The following is a 24,685-nucleotide window of genomic DNA, read 5'->3' as shown; positions in this document are numbered from 1 at the left end:
CCTTGTTTACATTAATTTTTATTAAAGCTTTATGAATCATATCCTGAGTCAGCCACTGACTAGATTGAACTGAGCCATCAGTGCAGCTATGAAGTGAGCCGGGGAACTCAGTCTCCTCTATTGTATACACTGAAGAAAAGAACTGATTTAGCACATTTGCCTTTTCTGTATCTGTTACAACCATACAGGTACCATTATTTAATGAAGCAACACTCTAAACCTGCATCTTTTTTACTATTAATATATTTAAAAAACTTTTTGGGATTAGTCTAAGCCTCCACCGCAATGCACTCTTCTGGATTGCTGATTTACAACATTTATTACAGTGTTTATATTCATTAAATGCAGCTTCTGTCCCAACAGATTTGTAGTTTTTAAATGCCTTTCTCTTCTTTCCTATTAACGTCTTTACTTCTATATTAAGCCACATAGGGTGAATCTTAGAGCTTCTACATTTACTCCTTAAGGGAATAAATTGAGAACAGTAACGATTTAATATGATTTTAAATGACAACCATTTCTGTTATGTGTTTTTAGCTGAAAACGTAATGCCCCAATCAATGCTCTGAAGGGCAGCCGTCAAGGAACTAAAATGAGCTTTTCTTAAATTCATGGTTTTTGTTTCCCCAGTGTATATTGTTTTTTGCACCAGACATTAATTGATATAACATTATGGTCACTATTACCCAGGGGTTCAATGAATTGCACATTTGCTATAAGTTCAGTGTCATTAGAGATCACTAGATCCAGAATAGCATTTTTTCTGGTAGGCTCCTCAACGACCTGTGCCATGAAATTGTCATGCAACAAGTTTATAAACTTGTTCCCATTAACTGATCTAGCAGTACCATTGCTCCAGTCAATATTGGGGTAATTAAAACCCCCCATTATCATTACTTTATCCAAACTAGCAGCTTTTTCTATTTGCATCAGGAGCTTATCCTCCTCCTTCTCACTTACATTAGAGGGTCTATAGCATACCCCTACAATTAATTTGCTGGACTCTTTACAATTGGTTAAGAACTCCACCCATAAGACTTCTGCCCCCTCATTTTCTAACATAACCTCCACTAGCAGGGTTTTCAAAGACATTTTCAAGTGAATCAGCCCAAAACACTAAGCACAATCCTTCTATATTTAAAAGAGAATAATGTACTTGCAGATCCTTATTTTTCCATACAATATGTTAGATTTGATACAATAGTTGCTAACATCCCACAGATGCTGCAGAGAAATGTATCAACTAATGTAGCAAATTATAATAGTTCAGAATCTGCACCTGGATCACTGAGCTGCCACAACTGAAACATCACAGAGAGGAACATAGTTTCAAGTTCAATATTATAAAATTGGTCAAAAATAGAAAATAGAAAGCAGTTGAAACAAGTCTTTATTCCTGGTGTACTATCTGATGGGTTAATAACCCCTTTAACAAAATTTGTTACAGACTTCAAAACCCTCTATTTCACTCTCTTTATAGCAAGCATCCTGTGTACAGTGTATGGGTAAAACATATATCATAGAAACACATACTGGTCATGTACTCCAAAATGTCAGGTTAAAGAAAGACAAGAACTGCAAACCGTAACTGCTAAAGTAAACAGACAAAAAGTTTATAGGTGTAGAAAGAGCCTGAGTTACATTACTTAGAAAGTTCGACCTCTGGCTAGACCAAACTGTGCTCGTCATTCATTATTTGATGTCATTTGGTTCATTAGAGTGGGTGGAAGTGGAAAGAAAAAGTTGTGCTATTAGTTGACTTTAGTGGGAGGGTGACAGTTTCACTTTGTGATACACATTAACTATATAACACATAACCATCACATATGCTTTTATATAGTGTATTAATATAATATTTCTTAACTGCTTTTGACATGTGTTGGTCTATTTCAGCACCAGGTATGACAATTTCCCTGAATTTCTTGTATTCTAATTTTTTTATTGTTATTTGTAATCATATACATACTTATGTGGATAGGGTTGTGCCACTTGCTGAAGACACAATGGTTATTAAAACTGCTTAATATGGAACATACACTACTTTTTAGCATTATGAATACTGAATGTATGTTTGATGTTGTACACATCTTCAAGTAGTTTACAGGACCTCTGAAATGGACTTCTACATGAACTTTTAGGTTTTAGGTGACGTATATTTGAATTAGAACTGTTTCCAGGGTCGAGGTGTGATAAATCTCACATTCAAATTTGAATTGGTGGCTTTAAATTCAAAATTGTGAGGTTTTGACCAAGACATTTTTTTTGAAAATTCAAATTTCTAATGGAGAAAAAACAAATGGTGTACAGGGTCAAGTAAGTTAACAGAGTAGAACCCTTAGAAAAATGACCTTTAAAATTGCACAACCCCATTCGATATTCATTGATTCCCAGGAACCAAAATAAAACTTAACTTTTAACAAGATAATATAAAATACAAGTCCAGAGTAACAGTAGAGTTTTAAAATTACAATTAGGAAGGAGCATTGTATGGGCTATGTCTTGGAGTGCGGCCCGGGTCTAGAGGGTTAATCTTGATTATATTAATCAAACTGCATAGAGTTGCCCCTCACCGGGACTAACTTCAGCCCTTATGATCAATGGAGCAGCCAGTACAGACCAATGTGTTTACCCACCACCTCTCCCAGGAGCCTGCATACAGGTCAGCGAGATCGTAACAGGGTTAAAGTAAGCGAGAGTTCTGGTGCCCTGCCTAATAGATCTAGGATGTTGGTATTCCCTCATATACCCGTCAGTGCCGGTTCTGTAGTTCTGCCAGAGCAGCAACTACGGCAGAACCGTCACTGACCGGTATATGAGGGAATGCCAACATCTTAGATCTATTAGGCAGGGCAACGGAACTCTCGCTTACTTTAACCCTGTTACAATTGATAGCACTATTAAAACCATGTTTGTAATGGACACGTCAGGTAGGTAACCTAACTGTGCTGGACCCCCATCAAGAATATATCTGGGCCTCACCGTGGTTCCTCCCTGCAAATCCTCTCTGTTATTGCACCCCATGGCATAGTTTTTCCCTAGTCCCATATTTTTTCTGCATTTATAATAGGGAAAGAAATTGTCACGACCGGCACCCAATACCAGAACAAGTGCCAAGCACCCTGTTCTCGGCTCGGCTTCACCGGTGGTGTGACCACCGTTGGGCTTCGGGAGGAGCCCTCAGCTTACTTGGGTACCACCTGGACTTAACGAGGGGTGCAAGGCAAGATGTTCTGGCTGGTAAGGGGCACGGCTGTTAGCAGAGTCTTTTGGGCCGAAGGTCACGGTACAAATGGAGCAGGCAAGAGAATCGTCAGACAGGCTGGGCCTAGGCAGGCAGATATCAAGAATCGGCAGGCAGGCAAGGGTCAAAGCCGGGTAATCAAACAGATGGAATCAGGCAGAAAGAGTAGTCGAGATGCAGGCAAAGGTCAGAGTACGGATATCAGAATTGTCAGGGACAGGCAGGGATCAAAACCGGAATTCACAGATAAAGTTTACAGGAACAAACAGCACAAGGCTTCAGGAACCACTAGAATAAAGACTCTATCACGGGCACCCTCTGGAAGCCCTTTCAGTCTATTTATAGTTTAAATTTGGCCCCATTGCAACTGCGCATCTGCGCCTTTAAGGGACACGGAGGCGTGCGCGCGCGCCCATAGTGGAGCAAGATGGCGCCGATGGTGCTGGAGCATGCGGCGGGCGTCCCCGCAGATGGCGCGCGGGCGACCCCGCCGCACAGGTATTCTTATTACAGAAATCTAGTTTTTAAGCCTTGGTGGTTAGCAGAATAGTTTAAGCTGGCCCACAATAGCTGTAAGTAAGTGGAAATCCAGCAGAAATCAATTAATATTGGAACAAAGTTGAGTTCTTGGTAGATGTTTTTGGTAATGTGATCTACTCTGAGATAGCATAAAAGTAGCCAATGATCAGAAATTGTACAGAAAAGTAGCAGTCCAGTGCAGAGAAGCAGATATTGGCATAGTCTACAAAAAGTTGGCTTTAAAATCAAATTCCTTAACAACAATGCCAAATGTTAGGACCAGTCTTTAAACCGTTTCAAAACTCATTAGGTACCCGAGGATCAAAAATATGTTGGTTGCTCCAACATAGGAGAGAAATGAAATCACTATTGTTGAAACCATGTATATAATGAATATAGACTAAACCACTTTGTCATTGAGTAGACAGTGCCATCTCAGCAGGTTATAATCATGTAATGATGGCTGTCAATAAATGCCATTGCAGTGTCATTAGGATTAGAAATTCTAGCTCAGATGACAACAGTAAACTATCATTTATGAGGGTCTGGAGTTTATAAAACTAACCTTTGTCAGTAGATGCACTATATCTGACATTGGGTTATAATAACAGGAAGCAGAAGACGTGATGGAAAAAGGCTTCCTATTGGTCTGATCTCTGGTTTGGCTAAAATATGGCTGGAAAGGAAGCTAGTGCTTCCGTGATACTTAGACTGGGGTGACCGAGCAACGGGAGAAAGCTGTGCTGCCAATGTCACTGATTTCCTGCCAGCCATCAGTTCACAGCTGAGAGTTGCCAAGGAATTCTGTACTTTTGGGAACCTTACCAATATTTTCAATTACACTGATTAATAAACATTTTAAAAATACAACGGGGAGCATGTTTATATAAATCTGTACTGCTCCTCCTTTCTACTAAACATAAACTTTAATTAAACCTTTCGCAGTGTTATACTTGGAATGAAATATGACAATAAATGATTATCAGGCAAATGAACATGAACTTGCCATCGTTTTCTATCCCAGTATATAACAGTATCTCCTATGTGAAAGCTGTTATTAAATCAGATAGATATATTTTCAAATCCATTGCCATGTTATCTTTTTAAAAATGTTTCCACTTGATAATAAATGATTGACTGGAATGTCCTAAATGTCATGTAGGTATAGAAACATTTTCTGAACTACTCATTTCAGGAAAGTATAACAACATTAAAATATATTTTTATTTGTCTGGTCTCAGTAAAATCACCAAAAGTACCCAATTTTACAACCGCGATCAACAGGAAGCAGAGGAAACCAGGAGTCAGAGGAAAGCAATCCAAGCTTGTGCATCCCTCTTCCAGCAGGAAACAGGCACTAGCTAGCTCTGTAGTACATGCAATAACACAAAAGAAACATACAAGGCAGGTCAAGGCTAGAGCCCTCTAGAACAATGGTTGAGTAATGCAGGGCAAGTGAGAACGTGTATGTCAGACTAACATAATGTTCTGACTTAGATCAAGGGGGCCAAAAGGCTTTTGACCAGGGACAATAGAATACGCAAGCAACAAGGACAACTACCAGAAACTGGTGATTCACAGCTCTTAACTCAGTACTGGACATATTACAGCATTTATTAGAGAGCTTTGCCAGAAAACGTCTATTGTTTCTAGATGGCTCTGCAAGAAAAATACACACTATTGACATGAATCTACAAATGTAAACCTCTACTAAGAATGGCAGTGCTGCAGGTGTCAATTATAAATGCAGCTTCAAGTGTGGTCATGATAAAATCAATGCACATGTTGCACTAATAGATGCCTCTTCTGTTGTCATCTGCAGCTACTGAACCCTGGAGCTACCACCACCTAGAAAGCAGCACTAATTCCAAGGCTCCCACAATTATGGGGGAAAAAGTTCATTGTTTTGCTTTGATGGCAAACCCTGGTTATTTGCATCATAAATTGCACTGCCATTTGTGTCTCAGTTGCAATGAACATAGGACACCTCAGTAGCATTTAGAACTAACTTTTTTTTTATATTCCTTATATTTCATTCTTTTGAGGCAGTATTATTTTTCCATATATTTAAATAACAAATATAGAAAATACCCAGGGTGGCCAAATATTTGTAAATATAGTCCTGTAGCAAAGTCTGCAGCCATGCAGACTGGCATTCAGCCTATCTGTCTCCAGTTTGAAAGTATTGCTTTAGATCAATGAAGCTGTTTGTTTTGTTTGATTTGTATAGTACTCTAGAAGATTGTTAGCCTTTAAGAAAAAATTGCCATAAATCATACGAATCGCTTGGACCTAGAGCACTATATGGGGAAATTCCTCCCATCGTTATATAGCTGCAATTTCAACTTCTTCAATTAAATATCAACCCAAATACATTTTTTTGCCTAATAAAAGACAACATACTGTAATTCTAAGCAACTTTGCAATATACATTCATTACAATGTTTTAAAGTTACATTGGAATCAGTGTTTGCTGCTTTTTATTCTCTACCCTGGTTGTTCTGGCTTTTGAAACCGTGTAACACTAGCCTAGGAATTCACAGACCGGTCTCAATGGAGGAGACTGGCTTTTGCAACATTGTTTAAAAAGTAACAACAAGGAGTTAAGCAAATACTGCTTTCACTACCAAATACATTTACAAATAACTTAAAGCACTTATATTTTTCTAATAGATTTATACTGGAAAGATTCTTATGCTTGTGCTTTCTTTTGTTAGGAATCATTTGCTTTTAGTGAGTATGCTCATCAATGACGATCACCAATGTGGAATGACACTGCTAAACCATTGAAGCTGCTAGCCACACTTCACTGTTTTGTCACAAGCTATGGGGAACAGTTGACCTTGACATAATCGGGTTATAGTGTTTGGGAACTGTAGTCATTTTAAAAAACATGTATAAGTCTCACACCCAACTTGCAATACCACTTGCTTGGCTTAACCATGTGTGCAAAAATATGTGAAAACATTCTAAACTATTTTTCATCTGGTTTCCCTCATCTGGTTTTTCATGGTTTATAGCCAACAATAAATTATGATTTCACTTCTGCAATGCATTCAAATAAGCATTGGTTTGATACAGCTACTGTATATCCTCTAACAATAGGTATCATTTCTTAGAAACAATTTGCTATGCACTGAGCATAGCTGTGTGCTGTAATCCACATCACTGGCCATTTGGTCACTGAAATAAATGCTTGAAAAGATACTATGGTATAATTTTTCCAAGCATTAGTTGAGAAGGCAGTCAATAGACCTATCAGCTGCAAGAGGAAGAGCAGAAGTTGACTGTACAATATCTACATATAATACATTATGTTAGCATATATTGAGGCCTTTGGGTAGGGGTCTTCAAAAGTGTCATAGGGGCAAATTTGCGAAGTGACTAACGCGGGTGAATTCGCCAGCATGATGTAATTTCGGTACTTCGTCGATTTACTAATGGTCGCTGGTGTAACCTGTAGCGGTCGTTCGCTTGCCGAATTTGCGCTCTGGCGAATAGACATAACTACACAAATTCACTAAGATGCGGATTTTACTGACTGTTACCTCTTGCGCCAGACTTGCTTTCGCCACCTCGGACCAGGCAAAGTGCAAAAGATTAGATAGAAGTTCCTAAAAATATTGTTGAAAAGTCCCAAAAAACGCTAGCGCCTTTTCCTTTTTCAGGGTGATAGGCTGAAAAAGAGCATAACATTTTTTGGGGTAACCCGCTTCCCCCCTACATTTCCTAACATATGACACATAAACTATATACTGGGCTCATGTGTAGGGCAATATAAAAACTTTATTTTATTTTATTAAGGTTTCCCTTGAGTAGTGTAATGTATTTGCTGCAACATATACGTCAACTTTAACTTCTCGCCGTATGCAAATTAGGCAACACTAGCGCAACTTCCCTTTGCTTGGCGCAGTAACGCTAGCACAACTTCACCAGCGTTTGTCGCCCTGGATGCAACTTCAGATTTTAGTGAATTAGCGTTGTCCTAAAGAATCTATGCCTGGCGAAGTGTTGCGATGTGAGTGAAGCCATCGATGGCTAATTTTCAGAGGTTACTGAATTTGCCCCATAGTGACCTTGAATTTTTTTTTTTGTTCACAGATCTGGGTGTAGAATAAACTTTAAACATTGAACAAGGCCCACTGTTTACTATGGCATATAGACAGGGCCATGTTTAGTTGTGACAAAATTTGTCAGGCTATTGCAAGACACCATGATTTATACATAGCAGGACTGTCCAGCATGTGGCACAAGGGTTAGCACTGCTGCTTTGCGTTGCTGGAAATTTGCTTCCAGCCAGAGCACTGTCTGCAGTTTGTATAAGGGTTTCCTTTGGGTACTCCAGTTTCAACACACACTCAAAAACCATACTGGCAGTTTAAGTGATTCTTAATAATACTAACCATAGCATGTGACCTTACATTATCAGCTGTATTGGGGAATTTGCTGGTGAAAATGATGCAGAATATATCTTTATACATGAAGAAAACTTCCAGTCTATAACTTTGTTAAAGTACAATTTCCAGCAATCCATGACATATTTCAGTGGTTAACATTTCAGAATAGGGAAGGGGAAGAACATGTAAATCTATTTTGGGACATTAGTCATTCCATAATAAAGTAATTCATTAAATTTGAACAAAATCCAGAGTGGTTGTGCTTTTGTTTCTTTCTGTTTTGAATGTTTAAGTGGTAACCCAGACTGCAGAATTAGCAACTATGATATAAGCTGGTACTGTTGCCACTTTGCCCTACTTTCACCATCTTGCCCTAATATACCTGCACCTGGAATTACAAAATATTGACACTTGCTGGAGACTCTGAATAATTGGTAGATAGCCAGGGAGCACATGAAGGGATTTATTTACTAAAGTTTTTTTTTTTTTTTCGTCAGAGGTTTAGGATCAGGCCACACTGGGCGTTTTGGGGAGATTCGGTCGCCTGGCGACTAATCGCCTAGTTTTTGCGGCAACCAATCTCCCCTAACGCCTTCCCTCACTCTGCGCTGACTAAAATGAAAAAACGCCAGCACTAATCACACGCGGCGATTCGTTTTCCAAAGTCGCACAAAGTTGGAAAATGAATTGCCACGTGTGATTAGCACTGGCGTTTTTTCATTTTAGCCGGCGCAGAGTGAGGGAGTGAGGTAAAGTGAGGCGATCAAATCTCCCCAAAACGCCCAGTGTGGCCTGACCCTTAAAGGGGAAAACACCATTTTTTCTTGGAAAAAAAACTCAAATGTTTTTAACTTTATTTAACCCAGAGCCTGCTAAAAGTCAGAACAAAAAAGTACTCCATCTCAAACCTGCCGAGTTCATGCAGAAGTCAATGGCAAATATCCCGTTTAAAATTGGAAGATATTATGATCTGCGCTGGGTTTCGTACATGAATCTGAAAAAATTATACGATTCAGATTTTTCAAGATTTTTAGTCTTTTCCCGCACCACATTTTTTTCGAGTTAATATATTGATTAATAAGGTAAAAATGTGGATGAGAGTTTGGTCAAAATGGATTTAGTAAAATAATGAGAACATTTTGGATTTAATAAATAACCCCCCAATGTGACTTGAGGGTGTCAAAGAAGGTAAGTAAAGCATTGAGGAAACCTTTCATAGCAAGGGCAAAGTTTTCCCATTTCCTGTAACAATATAATAATCAAATAACGTATTGCTATGGGCTATCAGACATACATTAAATGATTATTTTTGTTTAGAGCCACCAAGATGCTTTCAATCCAATTATGTTTTTAAAAGCCTGTTTTGCGATAAGCAGCACAGTTTTTTTTGGTAAATTTTAGATTGTGGTTTTGCTTTTAGAGACAACACCCTATTTCATACTGCTGCATGCATTCCCATGCATCACACTTCTATTGCATTCACCAGGTTACTGGGGTTGTTCACTTTTAAAATTAACTTTTAGTATGATCGAAAGAGTGGCATTCTGAGATAATTTGATGTTTTCACTTTTTATTATTTGTGGTTTTTGATTTATTTAGCATTTTATTCAACACCTCTCCAGTTTGCAATTTCAGCAATCTGGTTGCTATGGTTCAAATTACCCTAGTAACCAAGTACTGATTTGAATAACAGACTGGAGGGCCTAAATAGAAAGTGGAATAATAAAAACTAGATAAAACACAAAGCATTTTTTTTAAATGGGATCAGTGACCCCATTTGAAAGCTGGAAAGATTTAGAAGAAGAAGGCAAATAATTCAAAACCTATAGAGCAGAAAAAAATAAAGGCCAAAAGAAAAATTGCATATAATTAGACATTCATATTAGAAGTTAATTTAAAGGTGAACCACCCGTGTAAGGCATGATAGGAATTATAACCCAGCAACATTTTGGAGGCCTGAAAAATAATTTGCTGTGCGGCCCAGTAATATCTAGTTATGCCACTGCCTACTTGGATCATGTCCCTCTGGCTGAATAGTATCAAATGTATATGTTTAGCTATGTTGCATATGAAATATTTATGTATCGGAAGCTCACCCACCCACAGTTCCAATCATATCTAGGGCTGTAAATATTTTTTAATCTAAAATCTGACTCATGGATTAGACTAGGGTTATGTTCATAGATACTTTAAATACATAAAAGTAGGGAATAAGGAAACCTGCCATTGCCACAGAAATACTATATATATATATTTATATTTAGCATACTAATAAGAGTATCTATATCTCTTGCAAAAATCCCTATTCTTGTTGTCAAAATAATACAAATAGCATGTGGCACATTTAATAATGTATGCAGATGTTTATGGATAAAGAGTTTGAGATCTCTGTGACATAAAGAGGAATAAGTGGTAACTTTCTAGGTATCAACTGATAAGGAGCTGTACTTTGCAAAAAAACAGCAGAGAACTTGTAAAGGAAAGAATTTGCTCAGAGACCACAGCACCCACACACCCACAATGAAAGTATCAACAGCAAGATAGCATCATCATCTCTATGGGTCCTCTATCTACGCAGCCTGATATAGCGTCAGAGAAGAAAAAAGAGAAAATGTCTCTATAAAGTTAACCCGAAAATGCTGTTTTTTTCTGCAGATTTTATCATGTAGCACAAATGCGATTCAGAATGTAGCAGGAAAAAAGGGTGAAAGTGTTCATTGGCCACTACACAAAGGTGAGTAGGCAAATAGGTTTCATCCAAGCAAGACTAAAATATAAATGGAACGGTAAATAGTATTTGCATTAAAAAAAACTGATTATTTTACAGAGCACAGCATACTGTACACATACACTGCTGTACAAAGAGCAGGGACATGATGTCAAATTTAGGAACGAGCTGAACCACAATGTATCTTGCCACCCCCCAAGCTGTGCTGCCTGTGTATCCTGGCACCACTTCCTGCCAAGAGAGACAGCACTTGACAAAATGTGTGTGTCCTGGCAAGTTCCTTCCCTGTTTGTCATTCATGATGAACAAGGAAGAAGTGCCAGGGGTCCCAAGGAATTCTGGTGCCCTTACATCTACTTCTGGCAGCATTAAATGTGTTGCTCAATTTTAAATTAACTTTTAGTATGATGTAAAGAGTGAGATTCTGAGACAATTTGCAATGGGTTTTAATTTTTTTTTATTCATGGTTTTTGATTTATTTAGCTTTTTATTCAGCACCTCTCTAGTTTTTAAATTTAGCAATCTGGTTGCTAGGGTCCAACTTACCCTAACAACCATGCATCAATTTGAATAAGGGACTGGAATATGAATAGGAGAGGGCCTAAATAGAAATAGTAATAACAATTAGTAATAACAATAAGGGATCTATTTATTATGCTGTGTAAAGCACAATTCGCTGGAAAATGGTGTAAAACGCTGTGCAAAATAAATGGAGACTTTATCAAGGTGTGTATTATATTACGCCATGGAATGCCAGATTTGCCACCATTATATTACACTGCTTCATACCTTTGTAAGTAAGTTCCGGCGGAAGTTGCTCAATGAAAAAGTGTTTTAAAAAAATGATGCCTTTTTTTTAACTGCTGATATGTGGTGAATGATTCCGCTGTTTTTTACACCACATATTAAATCAGTTCCTAAATGTGTAGCCTTACAGAAAATTTGTAATCATATGGGGGCCTGTGAACCCCCTCCCCATTTGAAATCTGGAAAGAGTGAGAAGGATTCAAAACCTATAAATGAGAAAAAGATGAAGGCCTATTGAAAAACTGCTTACAATCAGCTATTGTACAACATACTAATGGAGGAATGTAATATGTCGGCAATGGAAAAAATATTCACAATGCGAAAAGTTATGCCGTTGCGCGAACAAATTTTCCATTGCACAAATTTAATATCGTTTTTGCGAACCGTTTAGTGACCTCATTACTCAGTGTTGGTGTAGCTGGTGACATTATGCTCCTCTGCCTAGATCCCATCATCTTCATCTTGATTCTTACTGTCCTGCAAAGGCATGAGGACTGCAGCAATGGGCTAGAGGCCTTTCGCAACATTAAAAGAAAACAGGCCAACGCTTTTGGTCCCCTACAATATTATATATAATATTGCCTGGCTGTTTGTATTGTTTGTACACTCTTTCAATAATATAGTGGGTTTGGGTTGTCAAATATGTGACTACATCTGAGCTAAGGTTGCTTTGCTAAGCAGCACAATTTTTTCCATATCATAACCTTGAACCAGAAAATGTATGTGCTACATTGTCGGCAAGCTGCCACCAGATGTCTCTGTACCAGCATATTCACTATTTGGCCACTGTATTAGACAATTATTGGATGTGGTATAGTATAGTACTGGTATAGTAGATGCAATTTTTCTATAGAGGAAATAATGTAAATGCTTTTGAGAGCTCAAGAAACTGTTTTGAAACTAAACAGAAATGTTATTTTTACCTGCTTCTAAAGAGATTGAAATCTATATTATTCGTGTATCCAGTGCAGGGAAATCAGATGAATTTCCATGACCCCCGTGAATAACAGGGCTGTGGTAAAAAGGTGAGGCCTTTCTTCTCAAATTATTTTGTGCTTATTATTGTGTTAGATATTGTCCAATTCATTTATATTATTTACTTTACTTAAACGGCTCCCAAAAGTTTGTAAGCTTTGAGGGGCTTGCTAGCTTTTTTCATTAAATTAATATTTTACATACAGTACAGTATCATTTGCCACTAACTTAAAATAGAGGCTTAGTCTAGGAGAACAGGGCGCTTTTGCTTGATGACTTTCCCCAACCTGGAAAATTGTCTGCCTACACCCATGCCTGCATTTGAATAAATATTACTATTGCAATCGCTTACAGTTTTTCAGGGAAGGGGGAAGCGCATTGTATGCCGATCTATGTATGGGAAAGTAACAAATAATGGGAATCTAATATATTTTTTCTTTGTGGCTGTGGGAATACAAAATAAAACATCATATATTCCCAGAGGTGCTGCAAAAGCAAGGAAAGCTTGAAAGCTAATGAGAACTAACAATTTTCTTGTGTGAAAAACCAGTGCTGTGCGATTATATTTCCTCTTGCCCTTCAAAATGAATACAAATTATACGTTGATTGGCCTCCTGTTTGACTAATGATGGCATTGCACAAGGAAATTGTTAACTGTTACATTCCACATAGTCTAGTGAGAGTCTTAAGAAACTTCGCTATAAATGTAGCCATATATCTATTTATCTATCTTTGTCGGCCTGTCTATTGTGCTTATTTCCAGTATGAGCAGTGATACAGGAAAGCCACTGTATATTTATAAACCACTATCCTGTAAATTATATCCTTATTAACGGCTCTCAGTGATGTCATCAGTTATAAATGGAGCTTAGTGATGTCATTTGGTTACATGACTCACCAAAATGTGTGTATTATAATAAATAAAGTATCCCTTGTTGGAAAACATGAGGATATTAGAAGTAACCTCATGACCTATATAAAAGCACTCAGCCTCATGCTTTTATATGGTCATGGAACTCCTCTGTGACTTATAATATCCTTATAGTTTATAATAGGGGGTACTTTATTGACTATACAGTGTATATATATATATATATATATATATATATATATATATTTTTTTTTTTTTTTTTTTTTTTTAATCACATGCAAAAACAGTGCCTCTAATCTATCTGTAATCAATTTAAGTAGGTACATGGAAATTAAAATCAACATTTTCACTTGGTTACTCTTAAGGACAGATGAATACGTAGTGGGGGGGGGGGCAATTTCTGCCAAAGTGCATTGCCATTGGTAGTAACATGGCATACTAGATGTAAAAAAAGACATAACCCCTTAGCTTAGTTGAACAATTTACTGAAATAAATTCACTTTAGCTTTGAGTCTATGCAGAGGAAATCTTAATGCTGGACAAACATGTTCAGTCCTAGAGCACTGGACTGATGGGTTCATGGGCTGCGTATCTTGACAGCGCTATATAAATAAATGATGATGATGATGATGGGATGGTTTATATGTTGAATAGAACAATTGGGGCTATCCGGCACTCAAAGGAATCCACAGGGCCGGAAAAAAAAATTGTACAATCTAAAACTTACACATCTTCATAGGCCCATGGTTTATACAGTATGTTCACATGTTTAAACTTTACAGATTTAAGGCATAAATGTGGAGTAATAAAGACCACATAAAAAGACCTGATAGTGAGAAACTAGTTTGAACAGGCTGAATTTAAGTTGTGCAGTGGCATTGAGTGAAACATATATAAAGGCCGTCTGTGACTTGGGATAGAAAAGAAGAGGAGAAATGAGGAGTGGAGATGTAGATCAAGGGAAAGTTCTAGTTGTGGAAACTATCAGAATCTAATTGTGACTGTGAAGCAAGCCCTCCCTTTGCTTTTGCACAAATGTTCCTTTCTTACTAAGATTGTTATTTCCACTCTGCTGCATAGGAATGGAAGCTTGTGTAATGAGTGGAATCGATCATCTTCCAATGGGCTGCCATGAGCAATTTAAACAGAGAAATATTATGGGAAAGTGAAACAATGTCTTATTCAGCATAGCGAATCCATGTTAATTTACACTTGGCTCATTTCGCTCTTTTTTACTGTTTTCATTAGTTAGTTCTCAGAAAAGCCCATTCAATGGCAAAATATTAACACTCCTTTGTAATCCAGGCCCAGTGTTGTTTCCAAAAAGATGCTGGCTTAGTTGCCTGAATAATTCAACATGTAATAGTAATTAATGTAAATGTACTTCATTAGCAATTTTACTGAATAACCTCACAGTGGCTGGTGTCTCATTCAGTTTTTGTTGTTGTTTAATAAGAATCAGTATCATTAATCTGGTTTGCTTTTCATATGTTCTCAATAAACTGCGTGAACAAGTTGGATATTTACACCATTTTTTGTCTGGACCTGTTCAGATTATTTGCAATATATATATATATTAGGATATGGCACAGAACACCTTTTGGTCATCCCTGGTAGTAGTGAACTTAGTAATTATTGTTGGCTTCTTTACACTAACTTCTATGGCAAAAGGAACACGTAGTGCTTATTTGATTCTTAAACATACTGCAGTGGGAGAAACTGTGAATAACAGAAGCTGTCACACTTTCAACAGCGTTGTTGGTTGTCATCTAACATACCTATCTAGGTGGTAGCATCTTTATGTCACCAATCACTTCAAATTATTGGAAGATGCCTTGTCAGCAGTTTGGACCTGAACCCTTGAGAGACAAGGGCATGACCTGCACTGTTTATGACCCCCTAGGGAGTGATGAGGTTGGAAAGCTTGCCTTGTAATATAACGCTTATAATAACACACATGAGTTACAAAGGAAGGCTCCAAAAGTTTATCTCAAGAGCCAAGCATGAAGTTTCACGATGATCTAGATTTAAATTGGAAATTGTTTGGACCATGACAGTATGTTTACAATAGTGTGTATCATTATAATCATCACAATGTCAAAAGGTGTATGGAACTACTTGATTAAATAACGCTGGTCTTGCAACATTCTACTGCACTGGAACAGCAGCCAATTAAATCATCATTTATTTATCATTTATAACAAACTAGGGATGCACCGAGTACATTATTTTGGATTCGGCCGAAGCCCAGATATATGAGCAAGCACTGCAAGCCTGTCACAAAGCAACCACTCCAATTGATACAATAATTGCAAGCAGAGCAAGAGGTCATTAAATGTAGTATACAATTTGAAAAAAAAAACAATTCTATAGGTAAAATGCCCCTTTAAGAAGATCCCATATACTGGGAGTCAAGAGGTAACACAGAAATGCACTGGCAAACATATCTGTACAGATATGACTCATAATAGCGATTTATTTGATATTTAATCTATAATTCAGGATATACATACAAACAGGAGTACAGACCCCTCTCAAAAGATTTTTTCTGAGTACCCAAACCATAGTTTGTATTTTTGCATATCAGAACAAATCTTAAACCTGCATCATCTGTGCACAAATCATCATCTTTCATTTGACAAGTCACATATATGGGATATGTAATTTGTCATTCCAGAATCCAAAAATCCAGAAAAAACCCCCTACAAATGTTGGACTTCATTTGAGATTACATTGAGTTCAAGATCAAACAACAGGGGAGGTGGTAGTTTTACTGCTTGCTTAAATAGCTTTGAATATAAATCCAGAGAAAGCCTTTTGGGCAGGGATTAATATTTGGCCACATCCTGAACTGAATGCTAGATTTGAGCCCAGCCCTATTGTTCCTATTAAACCAGTGTGCAAAGAAAAAAAAAAATTCCAGGGCAAATCACCATGTATTTTACCCTCAGTGCAATCTCTCTTTCTATAATTCCTAGTGGTTTCAAGGCGGCAACGCAATTCTTTAGTGTTCTGAGTCAAAATGGCATCTACACTTATTTATTACAATTATTTAGGTACAAGTTTGTTGCATCAGTTGACACACACAGCTCTGGGAACCCTGATCACCATGCTTAATAATGATTTCCACTTTAAACTGATGACTGGTTAAGGGTCAGTTCTGATGCAAAATCTGTGATACATACCATTTGGCTCTTCTGGTTGCTGTGCAGGCATGCATTGTACATCTGTAATTAACCCCTCAATATATAGTTTTTTCAGTGCCACCCTTCAGACCCTTGAAGGAGTCTAACAAGATACCCTACAGTTGGAAATTATTTCAGTGCCCTCTAAATAATAGCATTAGGTTAGCCATTTGTTTGGGTAGTTTGACCACGATTTTGACCATACTATGAAACCTTCAAGGCATTTATGTAACTTGGGTGGACAGTTTTGATGGACTATATGTTGCAGTTCTATTGGATCACAGTTAAATCTTGAAATCTCATTTTGCTAATGCTGGTATGCATAGTGCATGGTACATTGTGTATCAGAAGATGTGTAATTAAAAGTAATGGCAGATCCTACTTAATTCCAGTTAGAGCCACATACTGAATACTGGTATTTGGTCAACTGTGCGAAGTGCCACATTGTATCAGTGCTGAAACAGAATATTATTGAATTAGAGAGGATCTCAGTTATGAGGAAAGACTGACTAAATTGGGATTGTATATACCGGAAAAGAGGTGCTTAAGGGTAGATATGATAACTGTTTAAATATATAAGGGGACCATACAATAAATTAAAGATGAACGTAGCCCTTAAATAATCTGGCAGCAAAGGTGGTGCAATACTGGGGTTTTTCATCCTCAGCTTTGCAGGGAGTCACACTTATTCCATTAAGCACAAGGGGTCCCCCTTGAGTTTATAAGAAAAGACTTTTCATCTTAAAGTGCTCAGTGAGAATTGTGAATATGTGGAAAGTTATTACATTGCAAGTGTTTTTTTTTGTTTATAGCATTATATTGAATTAGTTATTGCTATATATATATATAGTTGCTACATTTCTGTGTTAAAAAGCAAAGGGGAGCTTTTCAAGAACATTAATGGCACTGGAACCAAAAATATGTTTCTTACATCAACAGGTCAGAGTAATATCTAGAGTATTCACAAACATCTAAATGCAACAGCCCTTCCCCTCTAAGTATTCCTAATAAACAAAATACAAATTATTCTGAGATTTTATAAATAACTGGTGAAAACAATGGTCAAGCAAAGGGAGTGAGCAGTTGCCTAAAAATAATCGACCAAAGAAAAATATATTTAATGCACGTGCTGACTGAAATCTTTTTGCTTTCACTGTGACTCAGATGCCCCCTACTGATAAAAGTCAAAATGACACTGGCATTTGGAACATGGCTGTTGAAATATTTGCCATTGGTTATTATAGAGGTAATTTTCATACATTTTGAAAAAAAATTCTGTATGGAATAAGAGCTTCATACAATGCTGCCCTGTAATAGCTAAATTCCAATGTGACAGCAAAGGATAAAACTAGCAAATAAAAAAATCATATATACCAGGATTAAATTAAATGGTTCCTCAGCTGTCAATCAAATATTGCCTGCCCCTACTCTATGCCTTAGGCATAGAGGTGGGGCAGGCAGGGCCATTCCTGCCATGAGGCAAGGTGAGCACCTTGCGTCAGGTGGCAGTGAACGGCCAGTTACAAGGGGCGGCAAAAAGCCGCCTCCTGTAACTTTAAGAGACGAATTTCGGTTTTTAAACCGGAAATTCGGCTCTGCTAGTGCAGAAAGGGCAGTACGCGCTCATTGCACTATTGATACCGCCCCTTTTGACCCACTCCGACGCAAAACCTTTAAGCGTGGAGCGGGAGAGGGGGCGGCATCGGGGGTTGCTGCCTCAGGCGGCAGCAGCCCACGGATCTCCCCTGTTGGCAGACAATTACTTTCACTTTCCATTCAGCACTTCCTAGATGTCACTGCTCTCCCCCCATCCCCCCTGTTATCTTAACCATTTAATTGTTTAGCCAGTGCATGGGGATGGACATCAGGTCCCCCATTCTGGTGCACAAACAAGATTCCGCTTTGATTTGGAAGGCTTGTCTTAATTACAGTGTGCACAAAATGGCTCCTGCCTGCTTGCTATAATTATGAATTCCCAGACTGATGGAAACAAGAATCAAATGATTTATACAGTGTAATTAAAGTTTATTTTGCTTGACTAACATGATAAAATAGGATTTGGAATCATTTTTTTTCGGTGACGGGTCCCCTTTAAGCAACTTTCTATTAGACATTACTGAAAGATTTTCAAAGTTTTAGGTAACTGTAAATGTAATTGCAGTTGAAAGTAGTGTTTGTTTGGCCATTTCTGTTGTCTGGTTCTGACTAGGGATGTAGCGAACCGCCGATAATGTGTTCGCGAACGCCGTTCGCGAACACCGGCAAAAAATGCGAACAGTTCGCGAACAGTTCGCGAACTTCGAACATCCGAAAATCGTTAGATTCGAACGATCGGAGGATTTTAATCGTTCGATCGAACGATTTTCGTTCGAATCGAACGATTTTCGTTCGAATCGAACGAAAATCGTTCGATTTTAGTGATCGAATGATCGAATGGTCGAACGCCTATTGGCGAACGTCGCGCGACGTTCGCGAACTTGCGGCGGACGCGAACAGCCGATGTTCGCGCGAACAAGTTCGCCGCCGAACAGTCCGCGACATCCCTAGTTCTGACTCTTAAAACAATGTACCAGGAGTCAGGTCTCTACTAGGTCTTCTAATCAACTCTGATATGGTGGTTTGCAACAGTGTTTCAAGAGTCAGAGTAATGAGTGAATGTAAACAGACAGATACAACTTTTAATAACAATTATATTTACAAATAACTGAAAATGTTAAATGTATATTGGAACATTAGTTAGAATTTATTTATTATTAAGTGGAGCGCCTCTAAATTTCTGTTTGGTTTGAATTTGAATGCATTGTCTTTGCAGACATTTCTCTATCATGAAAGATGGTAAGTAGCACTCTTTCTTTTATGATCTGATACATCATATACCTTTACAAATGTCAGATTTGGTACTCACACATTCATTCTGAATCCACCACATTTGTAGGTGATGTAGCACAAAAAAGTATGGCACAGTTTATTTTTAATTATGCTGTTATATGTAATTGCTGTGCTCTTCTTATGTTTGTGGGGAGGCTGGCTCCCACATTCTCATTACATTCTATAACATATTTAAGTTTACATGGTGTGTATGAATGGGGTTTTCAGTTGTGGTTTGCACTTTGCCGTCAATTTTAGTACCTTTGTTAAATACCTGTGCAAAGCCACTTCCTGCACCCCAGGCTCAGACACACTTGACAAGATCAGCAGATCTTCAGTAACATGCAAGATTTAGAATTCAGAGGAGCAGATAATGCTCATTCTCTATTACAGGTTCTAGAGGGAAGTGGCTACTATTTTTAAAATGACAATAAGGGTAATGGCAGACAGATTGATTTATTGGCTGGTGTGTCAGTGCAAACACACAGACACACAGAATGTTTTTGGAGCATAAAGAATATTTTTTACCAGCCAGGCCAGTAAAATACCACTCATGTGGCAACCCTAGATGCAAATGTATATTTGTTTAGGGCAAAACCAGGTCACTTAAGAGTCCCATGCACAAAGCACTTGTGTCTAGCCCTTCTGCAGTATGATTTGTGCTCTGCACCATGCAGTGGATTGAAAATACCTGTCATCTGCTAGAAGTATGTGGTAAGTACCAGGCTCTCTGGACAGCATGCAGAACTGCCAAGAATAGAAAATATGCATACAGAGGGATTACTTTTTGTGCTCAATTCTGGTTCAATCAGTTATACCTATGGGCACTAGGAGAAAATTAGGCGTATGTCACTAAAGCTGGCCATACACTGCTAAATCAGATTGAGATTGAGTGGATCTGGGACTGATTTGGCCACCCACATGCAGGGACAAATCTAGCTGATCCTTGTCAGACCCTTAGGTCAGTGATCAGATCATACACTGGAGCCTACAGGGCCATTGGGAAATCCAGTGGGATTTTCAAACGTACCCAATTGACAAAGGCTAACTTTGGTTGGGCAGGCCCGTTGATTGTTCCCATATGGCCAATAAGCTACTAACTTGGTCTGGAGAGATTGTGTATGGCCACGTTTACTTGTAGGCATGAAAATATATAACAGCATATAAAGGTACATATTTAAATGAGTAAATGGAGGTGATGAGGCCTCCAGTATTCCTGTATGAAAAAAAGTACTTATGTAAAGAAATAACTGGATGCTTATTTACATCATTCTATTCAGAAAATAATTTTTATTTTAAAAAATGAAGTCCCTGAAAGCATGGTCCTCTGCATCTTTTACAAAAAATGGCTAGTTGCATGAAAGATGTTGCCATCTTATATTACTGTGCCAGCTCTGGGCCAGAGGAAGAATTAGAACAGTGGTGGGCTGCTTGTGACACAGTTTGAAACTGAGTAATTGCAGCTGGGACTTCCACAATGATATCTCAAGTTCTCATTATTGCCACAATTTACCTGCCCACCTACAGTGATAACTAAACCTGTAAGAAGGAAAGGAACCAAATGTTGAGATGTTATACAGAATATTCAGAATGTACATGCTACAGTTCCAAATACTCCAACAAATACCTAAACAGTAAATAGATTAACAGTTGCATAAAATATACATGCCACTGTATTAAATAAAGCTATAAGCTGCAAAAGCAGATTGCTAAATAGCTGTATAAAGTATGTTATAAAAAATGCTTCGGAATATATGGTGTACTGTAGAAAGTAAGAAAAATGAGCGCAAATGAAATGCATAGTGTATTATGCAACACTAAAATAAAGACCTCCAAAAGAAAATCAAAATAAACTTAATGTTAATAAAAATTGGAAATAATACAAATGAACAAGCACACTAATGAAGAGGCTGTACTGATCTACTATAAACTCATATTGTAGGATGGGTAATTGTATTACAAGGGCTGCTTGAGTTTCAGTCCAGTTCAGGATTCACAAGGGTATGCACTGTAAGAAAAGAAATGCGTATAAATACATAACATCAATAAAATCTATCACAAACTACATCTTTATCCTTCAGTTGGTTTTCAGGCTGCCATGTTAAAACTTCACCCCAATTCCTGAACAGTTGGATTTTTTATTCCTTTCCCTTCTGCTATCAGGAAAACTTGGTACCTAGATTTTTCCAGATTATGGATCTTTACGTAATTTAGATCACTTTATTTTAAGTCTGCAAAAAAATGTTAAATAAACCCAGCAGGATAGTTTTGCCATAAATATGGAATTTATGCAGTAAATGTGGTGAATAAGCAAACAGCCACCTCTGTACCAGTTTTAAATGTTCTGAGGGAACTTATATTACAATGCCTTAGATTTAATATTTGGTTTCGGGCAAAGCACGTACCAGGAGTGGAAAATAATATAGCTGATGCCCTTTCTCGGTTACAGCTAGACAAATTCTGACACCTGGTCCCGAATTCGGAGGAAAAAGGATTATCAATACCTTCTGGCTTATGGAGAATAGCTTTCGACAATTAATTGAGCTCATGGCTGATTCATTGTCACATAACACTTTATAAGCATACAGCAGAGTATGGGCTGAATGGATTGCTAAAACAGACACAGAAAAAGGGTTAAAAGACCATCAAAGCCGTATATTAGCTACATTTTCATATTTGCTAAACCTTAAAAAAACAGGGATTTGTGATTCTACTGTCCAGAGGAACATGGCTGCGCTGTCATTTTTGTTTAAAATATTTAGTTGGAAAGATGTCACAAAGGAATTTTTAATTAAAAGAATAGTGAAGGGATGGAAAATTAAAACTGCAGTCCCTGACAAAAGAACACCACTATGAAACATTGAACAAGCTATTGTACATAGTTCCAAATATATGCAGAGACCAGTACGAAACAGTATTACTTAAGACAGCATTCTCGTTAGCATTTTTCGAGGCCCTTAGAATTGGAGAATTAGTGTCACCCTCCAGAACAAAACCAGGGGGTTTAAACATCAGAGACATAAAAATATTAGGCCAATCTGTTTCTTTAAATATCCGTTTCTCCAAAACAGATAAGTCAATTAAGGGAAAACACATTTTATTAACAACAATCAGAGGAAATTGTTGCCCAGTAAGGTTAACAAAACAATACCTGAATATAAGAAGAGACAACCAGGGCCAATTTCTTATCCACGAAGATGGTAGTTTTGTTTTCCCGTTACCAATTTTTAGAGCCTGTTTAAAGGCAAATTCCATATCCCCAGAGATTTTTTGTACTCATTCCTTCAGAATTGGGGCCACTACAGAAGCTGGCCAATTAGGATTTCCTGAGGAGAGAATAAAGAGAATAGGTTGATGGTCTTCTAACCGTTTTAAGAGTTAAATATGACCACACTTGTTAATCAGTTCTAAAAGTACTTAATGTAAATAACCAGTTAATGTTTTAATTTAGGTATGCCTCCGGTGTATTGCTGCATCATTGGCCATTCGTATATAAAGTGGGCTGCAGAGAGAGCAGCAGCAATAATATATAAGAGACAGCTGGGCTTGTCAGAACAGGAAGTGAGAATACGTTGGAGAGGTATACCTGGCTTACATTGGAAGCAAATATTACCAGAAGTCTTACAATTAAGGGGAATGGGATCAGGTCCAAAAATTTTAGTTATTCGTGCAGGTGGAAATGATCTTGGCACAATGAGGAATGTAGATTTGATTAAAGGACCAGTAACATCAAATATTTTTATTTAAGAAATCCATTCTATATGTTAAAAATAATGGCCATGCCCTACTACATTAATATAATATACCTAGCATTTTTTTTAAAAAAATTGTCAGAATACCTATTCTCCATTGCCATGGAAAACGGCGAAAAGGCGACCACTTTGTGCGCGTCCCCGACGCTGTTCCGCCGCACAGCACCGGAAGTTAAAATGCAGCCAGTGAGTAACGTAGTGGGAGCCTGAGTGAGAGGCACAGCATCAGGCAGTGATGAGTGAACCTCCCGCTGGAGAGCAAGGCTGAGGCTCCAGAGAGAGAGAGAAATGCAGGGGGAGGCAGGCACTCTAAAGGAACGGCAAGGTAAACGAGCAGGGAGAGAGAGAATTGCAGGGGGAGGCAGGCAATCTAAACAAGCAGCTGGGTAAACGAGCGGTGAGAGAGAGAAATGAAGGGGGAGGCAGGCAATCTAAACGAACGGCTGGGTAAACGAGCGGTGAGAGAGAGAAATGCAGGGGGAGGCAGGCAATCTAAACGAACGGCTGGGTAATGTAGCGGGGAGAGAGAGAAATGCAAGGGGAAGCCGGGAATCGAACAGAACAGCAAGAGAAGATAGAAATGCTAGGGGAAAGAGAGGAAACCAATGAGGGCTGTGTGGAGTACAACACTGGGGGCTAAAGACTGTCACAAAACCAGAAGTAACATCACAAACCAGGAAGTCGGGCGCGAGCACGTAAGGAAGAAGAAGGAGAACAAGCAAGAAGATGGCGGAGACCCTGTGGACGTCGGGGGACCCTGCCAGTTTTAGATTTTTCTGATGTCTTACCCAAACAGCAGGAAAGATCAATGTGATAGAAAGGAGGTAATTGCAGGAAGTCTACGGCAGCAAGCTGAGTCTGCAAGTGTATCTTTATTGGGGTAGTGAACAGCACACTACATGTTTCGGGCAAGGCCCTTTATCAAGTGTTGATAAAGGGCCTTGCCCGAAACATGTAGTGTGCTGTTCACTACCCCAATAAAGATACACTTGCAGACTCAGCTTGCTGCCGTGGACTTCCTGCAATTACCTCCTTTCTATCACATTGATCTATTAGGGTTTCACCACAGGATACCCTGCAGGAGTACCACCAACACATCATACAACTTGCCAGAGTTCAGCCCTGCTACTTTTTGGAGCAGGAAAGATCAGCATATTGGAGGTAAGTAATGTATATGCATTTTTTTTTTCTAAAAATAAAAAATGGTGTTACTGGTCCTTTAACAACATAAAACAGGACATTGTAAAATGTTGTGCCAGTATAAATGGCCTTATTGTTGTTTGGTCTGAGGTTGTAGCGAGATGATTCTGGAGAGGGGCCAGGAACCAAAAGGCTATTGAAA

At 38.3% G+C, this 24,685-nt stretch overlaps 1 long non-coding RNA gene across 2 annotated transcripts; it reads right to left on the bottom strand.

The window, feature by feature from the left end:
- Positions 1 to 20,708: 20,708 nt before the first annotated feature.
- On the bottom strand, positions 20,709 to 23,730 carry LOC108697958. 2 transcript variants are annotated; one of them, XR_001932521.2, is made up of 3 exons: positions 23,431 to 23,727; positions 22,743 to 22,917; positions 20,709 to 21,599 (listed from the first exon to the last, which is right to left on the bottom strand). It is a non-coding gene; the product is annotated as an uncharacterized LOC108697958 (long non-coding RNA). The 2 variants fall into 2 exon arrangements; XR_005962861.1 differs by lacking the exon at positions 20,709 to 21,599 and adding an exon at positions 22,096 to 22,202 and having other exon boundaries at positions 23,431 to 23,730.
- Between the last annotated feature and the right edge of the window lie 955 nt (positions 23,731 to 24,685).

Source organism: Xenopus laevis, chromosome 7S (assembly GCF_017654675.1).
Source record: "Xenopus laevis strain J_2021 chromosome 7S, Xenopus_laevis_v10.1, whole genome shotgun sequence".
Taxonomy (NCBI): Eukaryota; Metazoa; Chordata; class Amphibia; order Anura; family Pipidae; genus Xenopus; species Xenopus laevis.
The sequence above is the reverse complement of the archived record's forward strand: the minus strand, read 5'-3'. Positions and strand labels throughout refer to the sequence as shown.